The 15255-nt window shown below is 40.2% G+C and overlaps 1 protein-coding gene across 3 annotated transcripts in view; it reads left to right on the top strand.

Moving 5' to 3' along the window:
* The first annotated feature begins 1606 nt into the window (after positions 1 to 1606).
* ankrd6b (ankyrin repeat domain 6b) overlaps positions 1607 to 15255 on the top strand; it is a 62486-nt gene continuing 48837 nt past the window's right edge. For all 3 annotated transcript variants that reach the window (XM_031741666.2, XM_031741665.2, XM_039598904.1), the window contains exon 1: positions 1607 to 1739. The gene's annotated coding sequence lies outside the window, so the exon portion shown is untranslated. The remainder of the gene's footprint in view (positions 1740 to 15255) is intronic.

Genomic DNA, 15255 nt, shown 5'->3' with positions numbered 1-15255 from the left:
ACGCAAAATATATCAGGAGTAATACACACTTTTCCAAAAATACTTCATTTATGTTGGTTATCACAAAATAAATAGAGTGTAAAAAAATTGCCAAAGGACCTCCGCAAATTAGACACATTTTTGACATAAAAGAACTCACCTACTTCTTTAGATATTAGTGGCACTGGTTAAGTGTCAGGAGTGTGGGAATGAGAAAATGGGTGTGGGACAGCTAAGCCTGAGTTTGTTCAATTTGGGCTGGCATCAGGTCATCAGATAAGTGAAGTGAATCTTTTATATACAATATATACATACTGTATATAGAAGAGTCTGCCTGCACCAAATGTTAGCTACAATAACACAAACACATTATTAGAATGAAGTAATCCAAAGTCAAGCAGTTTCTTTCATATAGATTTTGCTATGAGTTGAATTCCTACCTGTCTGTCTTTTCTTTTTTCAAACCAAGTTTTCCCCTATAATGGAGCCCCTTTGGTATTTGGACCAAACCAAATCATGAAATAAAGAGGGGGAGGCAGGGTCAAAGGCTGACTGTATTTTATTCTGTTGCAAAAAAAAAAAAAAAAAAAAAAAATACAACTAATGCTAGGAAACAAGCACGTTTCCAAGTACCTTGTGAAGCAAACATCATTTTGTGGTCATATGTTAATAATTGTCTTAAATAAAAATAAATAAATAAATAATTAAGTGTTCAACTGCTTTCTAGGGCCTCTGTCAGTAATGGGCCCTTTCGCCCACCCTGCCTCTTTTGGCTCACCTGTGGGTATGGTTTTGATGTTGAATCTGTAGCTTGGATTCTTCCTCTTGGAAGAAGCACACTGAGATGTTAGATCTCCCTGCCCCTATTGGCTGCCCCTTTTCCCAGGCTTTCAACTGTCTCTCCAGTCTTTACCACTGTCTTTGGTTGGCACCCCAGTCTACTACTGCACATCACCTGCTAAGCCAGCAGTACTACTGCTGGGATATTTCTAATTATAATTAGAGCTATTTGTATTTATTAGAGCTATTTGTTATATTTTGTAACTTTGTAGTATATTGTATTATTTAATTTAATGTATCTAATTACTGTTCTTGTCTTGGAGCAACTGTGACCATATAATTTCCTCTGGAATTAATAAAGGATTATCATTATGATTCTGATACGTCAAAGATAGATCTTAAGATATATCCTTGACATAGCATTGCTGGTAAATTACGATTTAAGTGTACTGCTGTCAATGTCATATTTTTAGAATAATTAAAAACTTCAACTAAACAAGTTTAAAACTTCAATAACTACAATATTTACAAGAATATTGTAAAACAAATTAATTGAATTAATATTTGCTATATTATCATTCTCGTGTTTTCCTCTTCAGACACAGGCGATAGAATGGAAGATAACAATAAAATGGTTGAACACTGAAATCAGTTAAAGTTAAACTGTTCCTTGACTCTGCCTGTAAAGCCAACGCGTGTTTCAATTATTGGTACTCCCGTTGGAGAAACTCTGATCAAAAATATGAGATAATGTTGGAAAGAACTGATTCTATCAGAGGAATCAAAGTGTGCGGTTTAGCAGCACTCATGGTCTGTGTGTGAACTGCAGACAGAGAGGGAGGGGGTTGCAAAAGCGGTGCGCAGTTACGGTAGTAGCTAAAGACTGTTTTCACTCAATTTCCAAGTCCACAAGATTGTGAGACTAGTAAACAGTGGAACTCAATCTAAATCCAAGGTCCGTGTGGACGTTTCTCTCCGAGGTCAGTCTCTTCGTTTGATCTCTTTAGTTTGGGTGGTTTTATCTGAATGCCTGGCTTTTAAACACGGTGTATACACTCCGTACATTGGATGAATCTTCCGTGTGGACTGACTTGAATTACGGCAGCAGCAGGGACGTAATTCTGTTTACTTCGAAGAAATAACTGCTAGTATGTTAATTATTTTAGCTAGTCTTATCGCCCTCAATTACTTTTAGCATGTTAATTTAGTGAATATTTCCATGGATAGACAGCTGAATCCAACATTCTGTGTTCTTTATTTTTTGTATCCTTTCAACTTCTCGGCTGTAAAAGACGGATAGCTGCTCTATTTAGGTCGAACTACAACTGTAACAACAAAGTTTATAGTGGCTTTGTTTTACTTAAAATATCAGGATATGTCGTTTACGTTGGGCCTCTCTGGTATAAATTATTCTGAAAAGTAGTGTTTGTCAGACAGGTTTGTTTTTTGTCTAATTTTACATTTATAGCTTGAAATACCCTGATACATGTAAGAAAGCTGTTGAAACTTATGCTGTTTATTGTTCAACAAGATCAAGATATTCCTTCGGTGTGCACAATTATAGTGTTTACAAAATAAGTTTGAAGTGAATGTAAAGGGTATATGAAAATAGAATAACTGCAGTAGTTAAATATTATTCAGGATCCACAGTGCAACGTTCCCATGCTGGTGCAAGTTCATCTACACCTGATGAGTAAAAGAACTACTTTGAAATAAATTAGGCTAAGATAAGCAAAGAGGGTATTTAAGGGTATTACGAGATATAAGCTAATTAGGAAACGCTAATCAGTGATATGTTAAAATGATAGCTTAGTACAATTTAGAAAGCTGCATCCAGAAGACAGAAAAAATAAATCTTGTGAACTAGCATTGATGAATTACAATGTGATTTGTCATAAAGCTTCATTGTTTATTAATGCTATTTTCCCATCTAGACTCCACCAGGGCTGCCCTTTGTCTTGTAAAACGGATTTTTCCCCCTCTTTGTCAGTAATTTCATTCCTGTTAACATGTGTAAACTGACTTAAATTTTGGGAAAAGGATTAGAATATGATGGTAACTGAAATTCTACTTTGTGCTATATATATGTATGTAGATTAGATGGTAGATGGACTGATTTTTATATAGCGCTTTTCTACTCCCTATATACAACATGCCACTTTACCCATTCACACAAGCACTGTCTTCTATGCTTTTAAGTGCTTACTGACTACCATTCACGCACTTTCATACTCCGATGGATGCATCGGAGAGCAACTTGGGGTTACCATCTTGCCCAAGGGTAATTGGAATATTTGGGATAAGCCAGAGTATTTTCTGAGAAACTGTTAATGGATTTAAAAATGACATTTACCTGTTCAAAGCTAATTATTCAAGTTAAACATAGGCAAATGAGAAGTGGCATTGCATTGCTTTAGAAAAAAATAAATACCCCAGTACTGCTGTAAAGTATTCCTATTTACCTTGGCAGATAAGATAAGATAAGATAAGATAAGATAAACCTTTATTAGTCCCACAAGTGGGAAATTTGTGGTCACAGCAGAAAGTACAAGTTAAGTGCAGTAAAGATTAAGAAACAAAACAACAGAATAGAATAAGATAAAAAAGAATAACATACTATACAAAATAGAACAAAATACTATATACAATAGAATAAATACTATAAAAATAAATAAAATACTATACAAAATAGAATAAATACTTTGTTATATTGGGAAGATTGCACTTGGTACTATTGCACATCAGGAAGATAGAGCGAAAAGTTAACTTTGTGTATGGGATATGTGTGTCTGCACATGTGTGGTCATCTGCAGAGACCATGTTGTAGATTTACTGTCAAGGTTAATGCTATGGCAGGCAGGATGTGGACCCAAATGCAGGACAACACACACGGGGATAACTCAAAGAGGCGGCTTTATTTGACAAGACACGGAAACATGAGGGAAAAACAGAGTCCACAACAGTGAAAAAACAGTTCTGGGGATCGCCTGCGACGAGACAGTTCAGGAGGCCAACCGCATTGAAGGCGGCAGCTCCAAAGCAGGTCCGGAGGCTGACTGCGGGGGAAGCAGCGCCGGTGCAGAAGGGACCCTCCAGGACCCCAACAGGGAAGAAAATGGGAGCGTAAATCATCAGGTGACCTGGAAGGGGGCCGGTGTTGGTGTGGTTAGGTGGATGGATGTGGACATGCAGGCAGTGCAGGACGTAGATGGGCAGGCGTGTTGACCTCTGGCAGAGATAGAGCTGAACCTGATGGCGGAGCAGAAGCCGCATGCGGTTGAGCATGCAGCGGCCTGGCAGCCGCAGGAGGCTGAGCAGAATGTCCAGAGCCCCCAGCCGAAACAGGCGGGGGTGTGGAAGCCACAGATGGCTGGATGGACTCTCCAGAGCCCCCAGTGGAGACAGGCGATGACTAGGCAGACTCTCCAGAGCCCCCAGCAGAGACAGGTACAGAACCAGAAAGTGTGGAAACCTCTGGCTGACCAGAACCAGGACCAGATGGTGTGGAAACGTCTGGCTGAGGCAGAGCTGGCGGGAGCTGCATAGGGCACGCAGCCGGCTCAAAATGCAGCAGCTTGGGCTGTGCAGTGCATTCAGTCTGCTCAGGGCACTTGTCAGACAGAGACAGTGGGCTGAATGAGCTCTCAGCTGATGCAGGAAGTTGGGTCAGCTTGCCGGAGTACCCAGCGGAGGCTGCTGCAGATGACAGAGGAGGCCGGTGAAGACAGAGAGCTGGAGATTGACTCCTCATCCTCTGACCACATCGCTGCTAGAATGCTCAGGTTGGAACGTGGAGGGCAAGAGATTCTGCGTCAGCGGTGTGGAAACACCTACCCGCTGCTACTGCCGCAGTGACGTGCAGGAATTTGCCTGCTACCGCTGTTGGGTCGCGGAGAGCACCATCCGCTGCTGCTGAGGCGTGGAATGAGGGGAGCGGAAGAGATTGGCAAGCTCCTGGGCATGAAGCGCCTCCTTTGTCTGGCCCAGATCGCGGACAAACTCCAAAATCCTAGAGAGCTGGTGCAAGTGAGGCCCGAGGATCGCCTCAAAGGCATGAAGTCCAACAGATATTGTCCTTGCGTCTGAGACATGGGAAACTCGCCTCACCAGGCTCTGAATGCGGAAAAGGTACCTCTTTCGGGCTGAGTCTGCTGGGTCCATGTCTTGGTTGCGTCGTTCTGTCAAGGTTAGTGCTGTGGTAGGCAGGATGTGGACCCAAATGCAGGACTCAACACACACGGGAATAAGTCAAAGAGGCAGCAATATTTGCTGTGAATATCCACACAAAGAAAACACAAAACATAACCTAAAAAGGAAACTAGAAAACAGAAACCAGGAGCCATGAGTTAACTAGAACCACTCAGGGAAACGAGGAAAACAGGGAGAGACACACAGCAACATGATGGTAACAACGCAACAAGGGCAAAGGAAACACAGGGCTTAAATACACAAGGGAGTAACGAGGGAATGAGACAAAGGAGAAGAGCACAGCTGGAAGTAATCCCACATAACGAAGGGGGAGGAAGCAAAACTGAAAACACTGAAAAAACTGAAATAGGACCCAAGACTGTAAAAGTAAAACAAGAAACATTCACAAAGACACAGACTAGACACTAAGACATGGAGACGTGACTGACAAAAATAGAGACTGGGGTGACTAGACATGAAACCTAGAACATGGGAAGGCGTTGAAACAGAAACCTAAAGACTATGTCATGGTCCTGTGTCTGTGTCTCAGTGTTTTGCGTATTATTGTTGTAATTTGTTATTTCTAGTGTTTAATATGAGTTTGGTTCGGTGCCTCTGAGTTTTGTCTATGGATTTCCTATTTTACTTTGAAGGTCTGTGTCTTATGTTGATGATTCTAGTTTTGCGTCCACCTGGTTCCGTCAGTTAATTTGCATTAGCTGTGTTCCCCTTTTGGTCCTTGTTCCCCGCGTGTTTGCCTCTGTATTTATAGTGTGTGTCCTTCACTGCTTGTTGTCGTGTCGTACCACCGTTCCTGCGTGTGTGTTCCGTTCATGTGCCATTTTGAGTTTTGTATTTCGCCAGCAAAAAAGCTATGGTTCTTTTGAGTTCACTTCTGCCTCCACGAGTCCTGCACTTGGGTCCTTTTTCCTGCCTGCCTACACACAGACCATGGCAAGTATGAAACACACAAGGAGAACAGTAAGGAGAACCAAATCTATGAATAATACTCAATCAAAGAATGTTAATTATTCAAAAAACAGACCCAGTACAGCAATTAATTTGGGGGTACAGGACATTTTGAACAATAGTGAATGATAACATCTTTTAAACTTTATATCCCAAGTTTGTATTGCAGCATTTCTATTTTAAATATTCTCCAAACCCAAGCTAGCTAAAAGATCGTCTGTAAAAGTTTTGGCCAGTTTTGTGTTATAGAGCAATTTTTTCAACAGTCTGTCGGATTTGTTGCAATGTTAGTGATGGAGAAGACTTCTTTGCTTGTACTGAGTTAGTTTGATTGAGAGAGATGAGTCTGCAGCTCGATCGGAAACTATTCTGATGATGAATGAATTTACTGCAGTCTTTTGCTTAGTCTTAAACCTTTATTGTCAGCTTCAAGAATGAATTCTTTGGCATGGGCCATTGCTCTGTCTCATATTACATCTGCTGTTTTAAAGTTCTCAGTGAATACTATTAAGGGAATTGGGCCAATATGCATGAATGGTTTCATCTTTCATTCCTGCCTGTGGCTATCTAGCTGTACAATTCCTCCATCTAAAGCACAAGTACACACTGCAATAGTTGCAGAGCCTTAATATCTGCATATCGTCTACAGAGAAAATAACAAAGTCAATAGATTTTTATAGTTGTAATTATATATTATTTGTATTAATTAATACTATTTTGTAATATTTTGTTACTTTATTATTTATAGTATTATTTTATTTAGTTTAGTTAGTTACTGTTCTTACTGTCTTGAAGCAACTTTGACCACATAATTTTCTCTGATAATAAAGTATTCTGATTGTGATTGTGATTGTGATTGTGATATAGGGCGCTTTGGAAAATAGGGCACAGGGTTAGAGTACAGAAAGAATAAAGCTTGTGTATTGGTTCAGAGGTGTAAGTGTGGGAGGGAAGGGGGTTGTTGAGGGTGGAGATATGTTGTTGCTCTGCGCCACAGCCAACATGCCACTTTTCCAGCTGGATTGGAGTCAAACAGAGAAGGAGATCATCAGGATCCTGTCTATCTGTTTATGCATATTAAATTATATTTCCAGTTTACTAGAGAGGTGGTCATACAGACATCTTTTTTTTAATGAATTTGAATTAGGTGGACTTGTGTCAAAAGTTCAGTGCAAGAAAAAGCATAATCCTGTAATAAATCATTGTCCTTTAGGAGGATCGTTGACACGCGATTAATCCAACCCGATATCACAGCAAAGGGTGCAATAGACATTCTGGTCTACCATGTCCATTTCACGCTTTATCTCTCCAAAGTGTGAAATGGACACACATGCAGAAGTTGCAGTATTAGCAAGGGGAGATAATATATTTAAAGCCAAGACATTGCAAGAAAGGTATGAAGTACATTCCAGGGCCCTTAATCGCCAGAAACAATTAAGCTAGGTGGCTAATACGTATATGCATGTAAATATGTTAGTAACGTCTGCTTATTTTCATGTTCGCTTCTGCATGTGTGTCCATTTCAAGCTTTGTCTCTTCTCTTACACATTTTGCTGTTATACTGGACTAATTAATGATGTGTGTCATCACATTAGTCAAGATGTAAAAAATGGATTGGGTAATTACCACCAGAGTATTCCATCAGTGAAATCATCATATCATAAGACCTAATGAGGTCACCTGATGCAAAATGGGAGTGGGGATTGAGGCACCTGGGAAACAAACTCAAGACTACATTGTAGCTTTGCATTGTAGGTGGCTCACAGTTGATGTCATAACCCACTCCCCCTGTTCAATTATGGTTATTTACATTGGACATAGATGGCCTCTTTTACGCTTCTCTGTCCAAAATGTGAATTTTGGCATCCTTTTATCCTGTTGAGGTTGGAGGACTGCAGAGGCATTAAATGATCTTCTTTCATTAGAGCATGATCTTTTAACCAAATTAATTTCTATGCACTATGGGACAGTGTTTGTTATTCTCTGTTGTGATGTTTGGATTCTTACACTCTTACACTAAGGTCAGGCTCAGCACGGTGCATGCACTGAATATAAAAAAAGCGTGAATACAAAATAACAGGACTAAATAATATAACAAAGAAATCAAATGTAAGAATTGTGTTTCAAAGTCAAAGTCAGAGTAAACTTTATTGTCTTATCCGCTATATACAGTACAGTATATAGAGAGACGAGACGACGAGGCTCCAGTTACATTCTGTGCAAAAGACAAACAAGAAATATAAGAAGAGTAAGAAATAAATATACACTTTAAGACTAAGGTAAAAGGATCAATAACAATTTAAAATTTACAATTTACAGTTTGAATGGTTTAAAGTGACCTTGAAGTGATTTAAAGTGACCAGCGTGGCAGCTTGTTGTAAACATGAGCAGAATTCCTGAGAGTAAGGATTGTCCATAGAGCAGCATCTGCATTACAAAGGCAGTGGTATGTGGAGTGCAATAGAGGCAGTTAACGGTTTGTGTGGGTGTATGTGGTGGGGGGAGTGGGAGAGCTGGTAGTGAGTTCAAGAGCTTGATGGCTTGTGGGAAAATGCTATCTTGAAGTCTGGAGGATTGGGCCCCGATGCTGCGATAGCGTCTGTCGGATGGAAGGAGAGAAAAGAGTCCATGTGAGGGGTGTGAGGGGTCAAGAACGATGCAGGAGGCCTTACTGATGCAGCTCTTGTGGAAGATGTCCTGTAGCAGAGGGACAGATGTTCCGATGATCTTGCAGCTGGTTTAACAATGCGTTGCAGCTGGCCAAGATCGCCAACTTTGCATTTACCAAACGACACGGAGATGCAGCTGGTCAGAATATTCTCTATGGTGTCCCTGTAGAGCATGGTGAGGATGGGAGGAAGAAGGTTGGCCCGCTTCAGGTGTCTCAGGAAGTGTAGGAGCTGCTGGGCCTTTTTGGTGTTGGAGGTGGTGTTGGTGGTCCAGGTGAGGTCTTCTGAGATGTGAACTTCCAGGAACTTGATGCTGTTAACAGTCTCTACTGTGGAACCGTGGATGCTGAGTGGTGTGTGGGTGGAGCGAGTCGACAATCATCTCCCTGGTTTTGTTCACATTCAGTGACAGGTTGTTCTCGCTGCACCAGAACGCCAGCTGCTGAACCTCTGCTGCTGACGAGTCCAACCATGGTTGTGTCGTCAGCGAACTTGATGATGTGGTTAGAGCTGTGTAGGACGGTGCAGTCGGTTTAACATAAATAACTGACATCTCTTGTCGCATTCCAACTTACCGATTCCAAGCAGTTATCTTTTTTCTTTTCTGTTGAAACAGGCTTTCTGTTGAGTATTTTTTTTTAATTGATTAATAATTTTATCTTAAAGCTACTTGTTAATCTTACTGTGTTTTATTTAATCTTTTTTATTTTTCTATTTTGGTACCTAGCATTCTTGTCTTTTTTTAACCTTTTGTGTATGGCACTTTGTGACTGCCTGTCTATGAAAAGCGCCTAATAAATAAACTTTACTTACCTACTTAGTTATCCATTTGTTGAATGATATCTAGCTCTTGCTAACAACTTTTTTAGGTGTATTCAGACATCCAGAATACTACCGTGTCTTCACTCGAGCTCAACTTTTGACCAACTCTGCAGTGATGCATTTTGTTTACATGCCAGTTTAGGGTATTATTTTAACAATCTCAGAGATAACCTTCTTGGCACTGTGTCCTGTTGTTACACAACAGCTTTGATGACATGTTCTCATGTACAATCTTGAATACCGAAAGATGAATGTCCTTTAGACACCACACATTATTGCTATAACTATGGAAGTGAATACCCGATGTTCCATTGGGAGCTTTTTGTTTTCATATAGCCACATTTAAAGTATTTTCAAGGCACAAAGTAGAATACAGCCAAGAGAAAAAAAAGAAACACCTTCTTTTAGACATAAACTGGTATCTGTTTATCATACACTCGGGTTTTATGCATGTGTGTAAATTCTTACAATTGGTCAGTTTATTGTGCTCTTCTGTTTTCTTAGGTGATATAGTATAGAATATTGTATGCTATTTTCATTCTCATGCTTATGTTTCTATCTGCACTATTTATTTAAATAAATACTGTTACATCTGGCCTAACATTAACGATAGAAGGTTCTTATGCATGACTGACCTCAGGATTAGCCAGCAGTGCATTAGGCCCTCGTTTCTGCATGAAAAAGCACAAATTTTCGGCAGCGACTAAGCTGATTATAATGCTTTATAATGCTTTCTCTTTGCGACTCCATGTGGATGATACTGTTCAGATTGAAACAGACACTTGACAGCACATAGTTTCTGATATTTTCCTCCAGGACATACTTGTTAAGGTTTATGTTTCTTCATAACTCTTGAAAAAAGCGTCTTTTTTAAAACTTAAACTATTTTTAACCCAAGCTGACTCATCTTTGCTTGACATTCTGGCACTAGCAAGCAAACAAGTAAATTCTTGTAACGTTAAAACAAGCAAATAAACTAGGGAAGTGCACAAAACAAACAAACCTTTGATAATTTGTCTTTAAGGCGAACAAAACCCGAAGGACCTCTTTATTTTAGTAAGGGACGGGGTTACTGGACCGCCAACCTGGAGCCAGGCCTAGGGGAGGGCCTCAGGAGCAGGGCTGGTATATATGGAAATAAATTTTGAAAATGATTTGAGAAAAAAAAAATTCAAATCAGTCGATATTGATATATATTACAATATAAATTAAATTACTATTTATGCCATGTTTAAAGGTTAATTTTGATTTTAAATAATATTTATTTTCTGTCATGAGTTGAACATGATAAATGTGCTGTAGTACATTATCTTACCATGTTTTCAAATGTAAACAATGGAGAATATAAACAAAAGTGACTTTTGGTCCCTGGGCTGTCTGTTAAGGTATTAAGTTTGGTAACGCTGTTGCTTGAGTATTTGGTAACATTTTCTTTTCTCATTTTGTATTTTATCTCGCTCACACACCTAACATGACAACCATTAGTACATGTGCTTCTGCTGGTTGATCCTCCTATGCTGTGTACATCAACCTAGCCTGATATGGCTGTAGAGGGTCTGGGCTCCACCACTCTGGAGCTGCCCTCTTTGACAGGTGGTGTACAGGGGTGCAAACTCAGCTCAGTGAATTCAAGCATAGTACCATTATAGGATGCCACTTTTGCATCTTGCAAGTCCAGTTGTGAAATTTCCTCGCCACTAAATATTCCCCAGTCAGTTGTTAATGGTATTAAGTGTTGCTGCTCACAGAGCAGGATCAGCGTATGCTCAGGCACATAGTGTGCACAGGTCTTCAACTTTGTGCAGAGATGAGTGTTCTCAGAAGAGTTAAAATTGTTAAAGCTACAAAGTGTGGGTCAACATCATATTAAAACCTGTGGATTGAATGGGCTGCCACTCAAATTCATATGCGTATGATGGCCTCAGTGACTGCCTTAGTCTAGAGCTCAAATGGATATCACTAAATGCTGTATTTCTTTTCTTGAGATACCCTGCTAGGCCTTTACTGCTGCCACCTTCAGTTGCTGTTTTTTGTGGCTTTCTTTGTATTCTATTTTGTATTTATTTGTTTATTTGGGATCAGGTGACTGACTTGGCTATAAAAAACTATTGTTTAGTTACAATGTCTGTGACTGGTCTGTGTGCTTCTTGTGTACAAACATTAACAACCATAAAGGCAAAGAAAAAGGCTGCATAGATTAAAATAACCATACTGCATATGAGAAATGTTGTACCAGATAGGAAAAATAGAAATGGTCTGTCAAAATCTAGTAAAAGGTGTGGGCCTGTAAAGTATGGCGTCTATGTCCTGATCGCGGTCCAGCTATTGGTAATCTAGGCCAGCAGTCCCCAACTTTTTTTGCGCCACGGACCGGTTTAATATCAGACAATACTTTCACAGATCGGCCTTTAAGGTGTCGCGGATAAATACAGAAATAAAATGATACGACCGAGTGGTATTTTGTAAATATAATAATAAACGCAAATTCACTGTGTAATTGTGTAACTTTATTAGCAGCATCCTCCTGAAACGTGCCAACAACATTAAGAGTAACATCCTCCTCTCTGCCCCCTTAATGCTCTCTCATCGCTATGTTAACGTGAAAATATTTCCTTCAAAATAAGACACACAACTACACCACGGGAAAAGACCCAGGAAAACCGAGTTAACGATACAAACCCTGAAAACCACAAATTTCACACCCAAGCCTCAACTATCACGGCCTGGTACAAAACGACTCAGGGGTTGTGGACCGCTGATCTAGGCTATATAGTATCTGTGTATTGAAAGCTCATGCAGAGCACCATGGGACTCCACAGATGTACTTTACAGATATGAGCACTCACAGAAGCATAACACATGACCTAAATACTATAATGGCGAATGTTCAGCGGGCAGTGTTGTGGCTCAGAGCACAAGCTCATTTTTGTGTGTTTATGATCCGCCTCATTGCACAAAGGTAATACAGCTAGAGTTTTTGATGTTTTCACCTTCAGAGTCAGATAGTCTCAAAGTGCTCTTTCTATTTAATAAGCTAAATGTGCAGGCTGTAATCTCTTTTTATAATTTTGTGTGCAAGTTGAGAGTGCGACAGGTGAAAGCAAAACTGAACATGACGCACACCAGACAGGAGGCTATCGAAGAAAAACAGGAAGTACAAGGAACACACACATTGACACACAGACTGATGGAACCCAGGGAACAGAGGAAGGGAGAGAGAGAGCGAGGGACGAGAGAAACCAGACACACACACACACATCCAGAGACATGACTGGGCAAACAGGGAACTAGACGAACATGAAGACAATACTGACCTAACTGGGTGAATGCTGAGGGAAGGAAACAAAGACAAGACAAAGACGTGAACAGGACCAATTAACAACTTAGATGAGAAATACTGAAAAAACTCAAACTAAACTAGGAAACATAAAATACACAGAGAACTCCAAAACACAGTAAATTATTGTAATATTGTGTACTTAGTTATTACATTTAAATTAAATAATCAAAACATGAATAATGGGCCTTATGTGGCATTAACCCGTAGTGACACACACTAGATGACCCTGTGCCGTCCCTTCCCTGAGGCCTCCAGCTATCACTACTGCTGCTCAATGGTCATCAGGAAAATAGCCTGTCTCCAAACACCGACTGCAGAGTGTCCAGTCTCTGATGAAGTGCTCTGTTAAGCTAATACAGGGATGCCTTGTTCAGCTCATCCACATATCTGTTTTTGTAGCGTATTTTGTAATATGCTACACAGTGGATTTCCTCCTCTTTGCTGGCCTGGCACTCATATTATAAATGGACCCAATCGCAGTTGACATCACAGCTCCAGGGTGGTGGTATTTTAAATGGTTATGCACTGCAGTATTGCTGTTGTGGAAGGAAAGCTTTGCTTTGCACAGTCTGAATGTAACTTTATTGTATTTTTGTGAAATGTCTTGATGCATGCTCAATCATCCAGGTAAGTAAATCTCCAAAAGTTGATTCTGTTCATCTGGACGTAGCGTTTTCAGTGGGAGAAACGTTTCATCACTCATCCAAGTGACTTCTTCAGTCTCAGCTGACTGCAGGTTTCCCCAATCTTATAAACAGTACATTTGCATAATGTCTGAAACCAGCCCACTGAAGGAACAATGGGCTGGAAGGTCAGTTCCTTCATTATAATTATGCAGATTCTCATGACCATTGATCAAGGCCTACTGATCAAGACCACTGATCAATGGCCATGAGTACCATTCACAGAGAGTTGGGGAATGGCTGCAATCACAGCATTGTAAGATGGTGAAAGATGTACCCTTAGGCCCCCTCCATCTCTGAATCGAGGAGGGGGCCTAAGGGTACATCCATTCCCCAACTCTCTGTGAATGGTACTCATGGCCATTGATCAGTGGGCCTTGATCAATGGTCATTAGAATTTGCATAATTTGCAGTCAGCTGAGACTGAAGAAGTCACTTGGATGAGTGACGAAACGTTTCTCCCACTGAAAATGCTACGTCCAGATGAACAGGATCAACTTTTGGAGATTTTTGTGAAATGCTTTCTTAATTTTTGAAATCGCTGTTTCCATTTTCTTCTGCCCTCCTGTTTTGCCATTTGTGCTATGTTCTTCTTCGTTAGTATTGAGTGCAGTCTTGGCAGACGATATAGGGGATACTGCCCCCATAGCTTCCTGTAGCGTATTGCAAAGAAAAAAGACTTGTTGTGAACAGAATCCTTTTGTGAGTGGCCTGACTGATCTGGGTTACTCAGGCCTTTGTTCAGATTGGTGAGGTGGGCGGGACTTGAGGGGAATAGTGTTTATTAACAGTCTGAATTCCCAAATGTGATCTTCTTAATTTCAAGCTTTGTCAAATAATTACAAGTGAAAATCAGAATTGAAGGAAAATAAGTCAGCTCACTTAAAAACCATCTTCAAATTGGAGCCTGATTTTTCAATTTTATTCTTTTAATCATCTCATTTTGGGTTCCTGACATCCGTCTCACTGACATGTCGCAGTTTACTTCATCATTGCCAGCTTTAAGAACCTTTTTGCTGGATTAAGCAATTTTTCATACCCTAGTAGTAACTTTATCAATAAACAGTATTAACAATTATAAAACAGAAATAACATACAAACATTTATTCATAATACAGGCATTACATCTCTTTTAATAATTTTCCCTTTTGAACTTAAGAAATTCAGCTTGCATGGATTGTGCATCAGAAGGATGTTTTTTTTTCTGGAGTGAGCAGGTTGCAGGTTTTCCTCCCCTGACCCCTGTGAAAAGTAAGGGCTTGGCATTTCTTGTTTTTTGTGCTCAGTTCTGAGTTCCTAAAAGTTTGCACAAAAGCTTTGTTGTCTAGCTGTGAGCGAAGAGCCTCACTGTGACTGCCAAGGCTTCTTTGTGTGCATGGGACTCTGGCTGCACAGACTCTTCAGCAGAATCAACAGGAATGTGGTCTGGAAGAGAATTACCCCCTTTTTTTTAATTCAGTTTCACCTGGCAGCAGGGAGCCATTCAAATGTTACTATGGTGCATTGGCACTCTTTTTAGCCTCTGTCAATCAGCCTCTGAGAGTAGTGACATAGGCCTGTGAGCTTTCTTTGCCATTCCACCGTTTGTGTGATCTTATTTTAATTTTGGGGGAAGTTTCAAGGAAACTGTTAAACCGCCAAGTCTTATAACAGACTGCATGATTTCTATAAATCTATGTTGCTTATGGCAGCGGTCCCCAAACTTTTTTGCGCCATGGACCGGTTTAATGTCAAACAGTATTTTCATGGACCGGCCTTTAAGGTGTCGCGGATAAATACAACAAAATAAAATAATACGACCAAGACAAAAACTGTGGTATTTTGT

The sequence above is a fragment of the Oreochromis aureus genome, linkage group 15 (genome assembly GCF_013358895.1).
Source record: "Oreochromis aureus strain Israel breed Guangdong linkage group 15, ZZ_aureus, whole genome shotgun sequence".
NCBI lineage: Eukaryota > Metazoa > Chordata > Actinopteri > Cichliformes > Cichlidae > Oreochromis > Oreochromis aureus.
The sequence above is the reverse complement of the archived record's forward strand: the minus strand, read 5'-3'. Positions and strand labels throughout refer to the sequence as shown.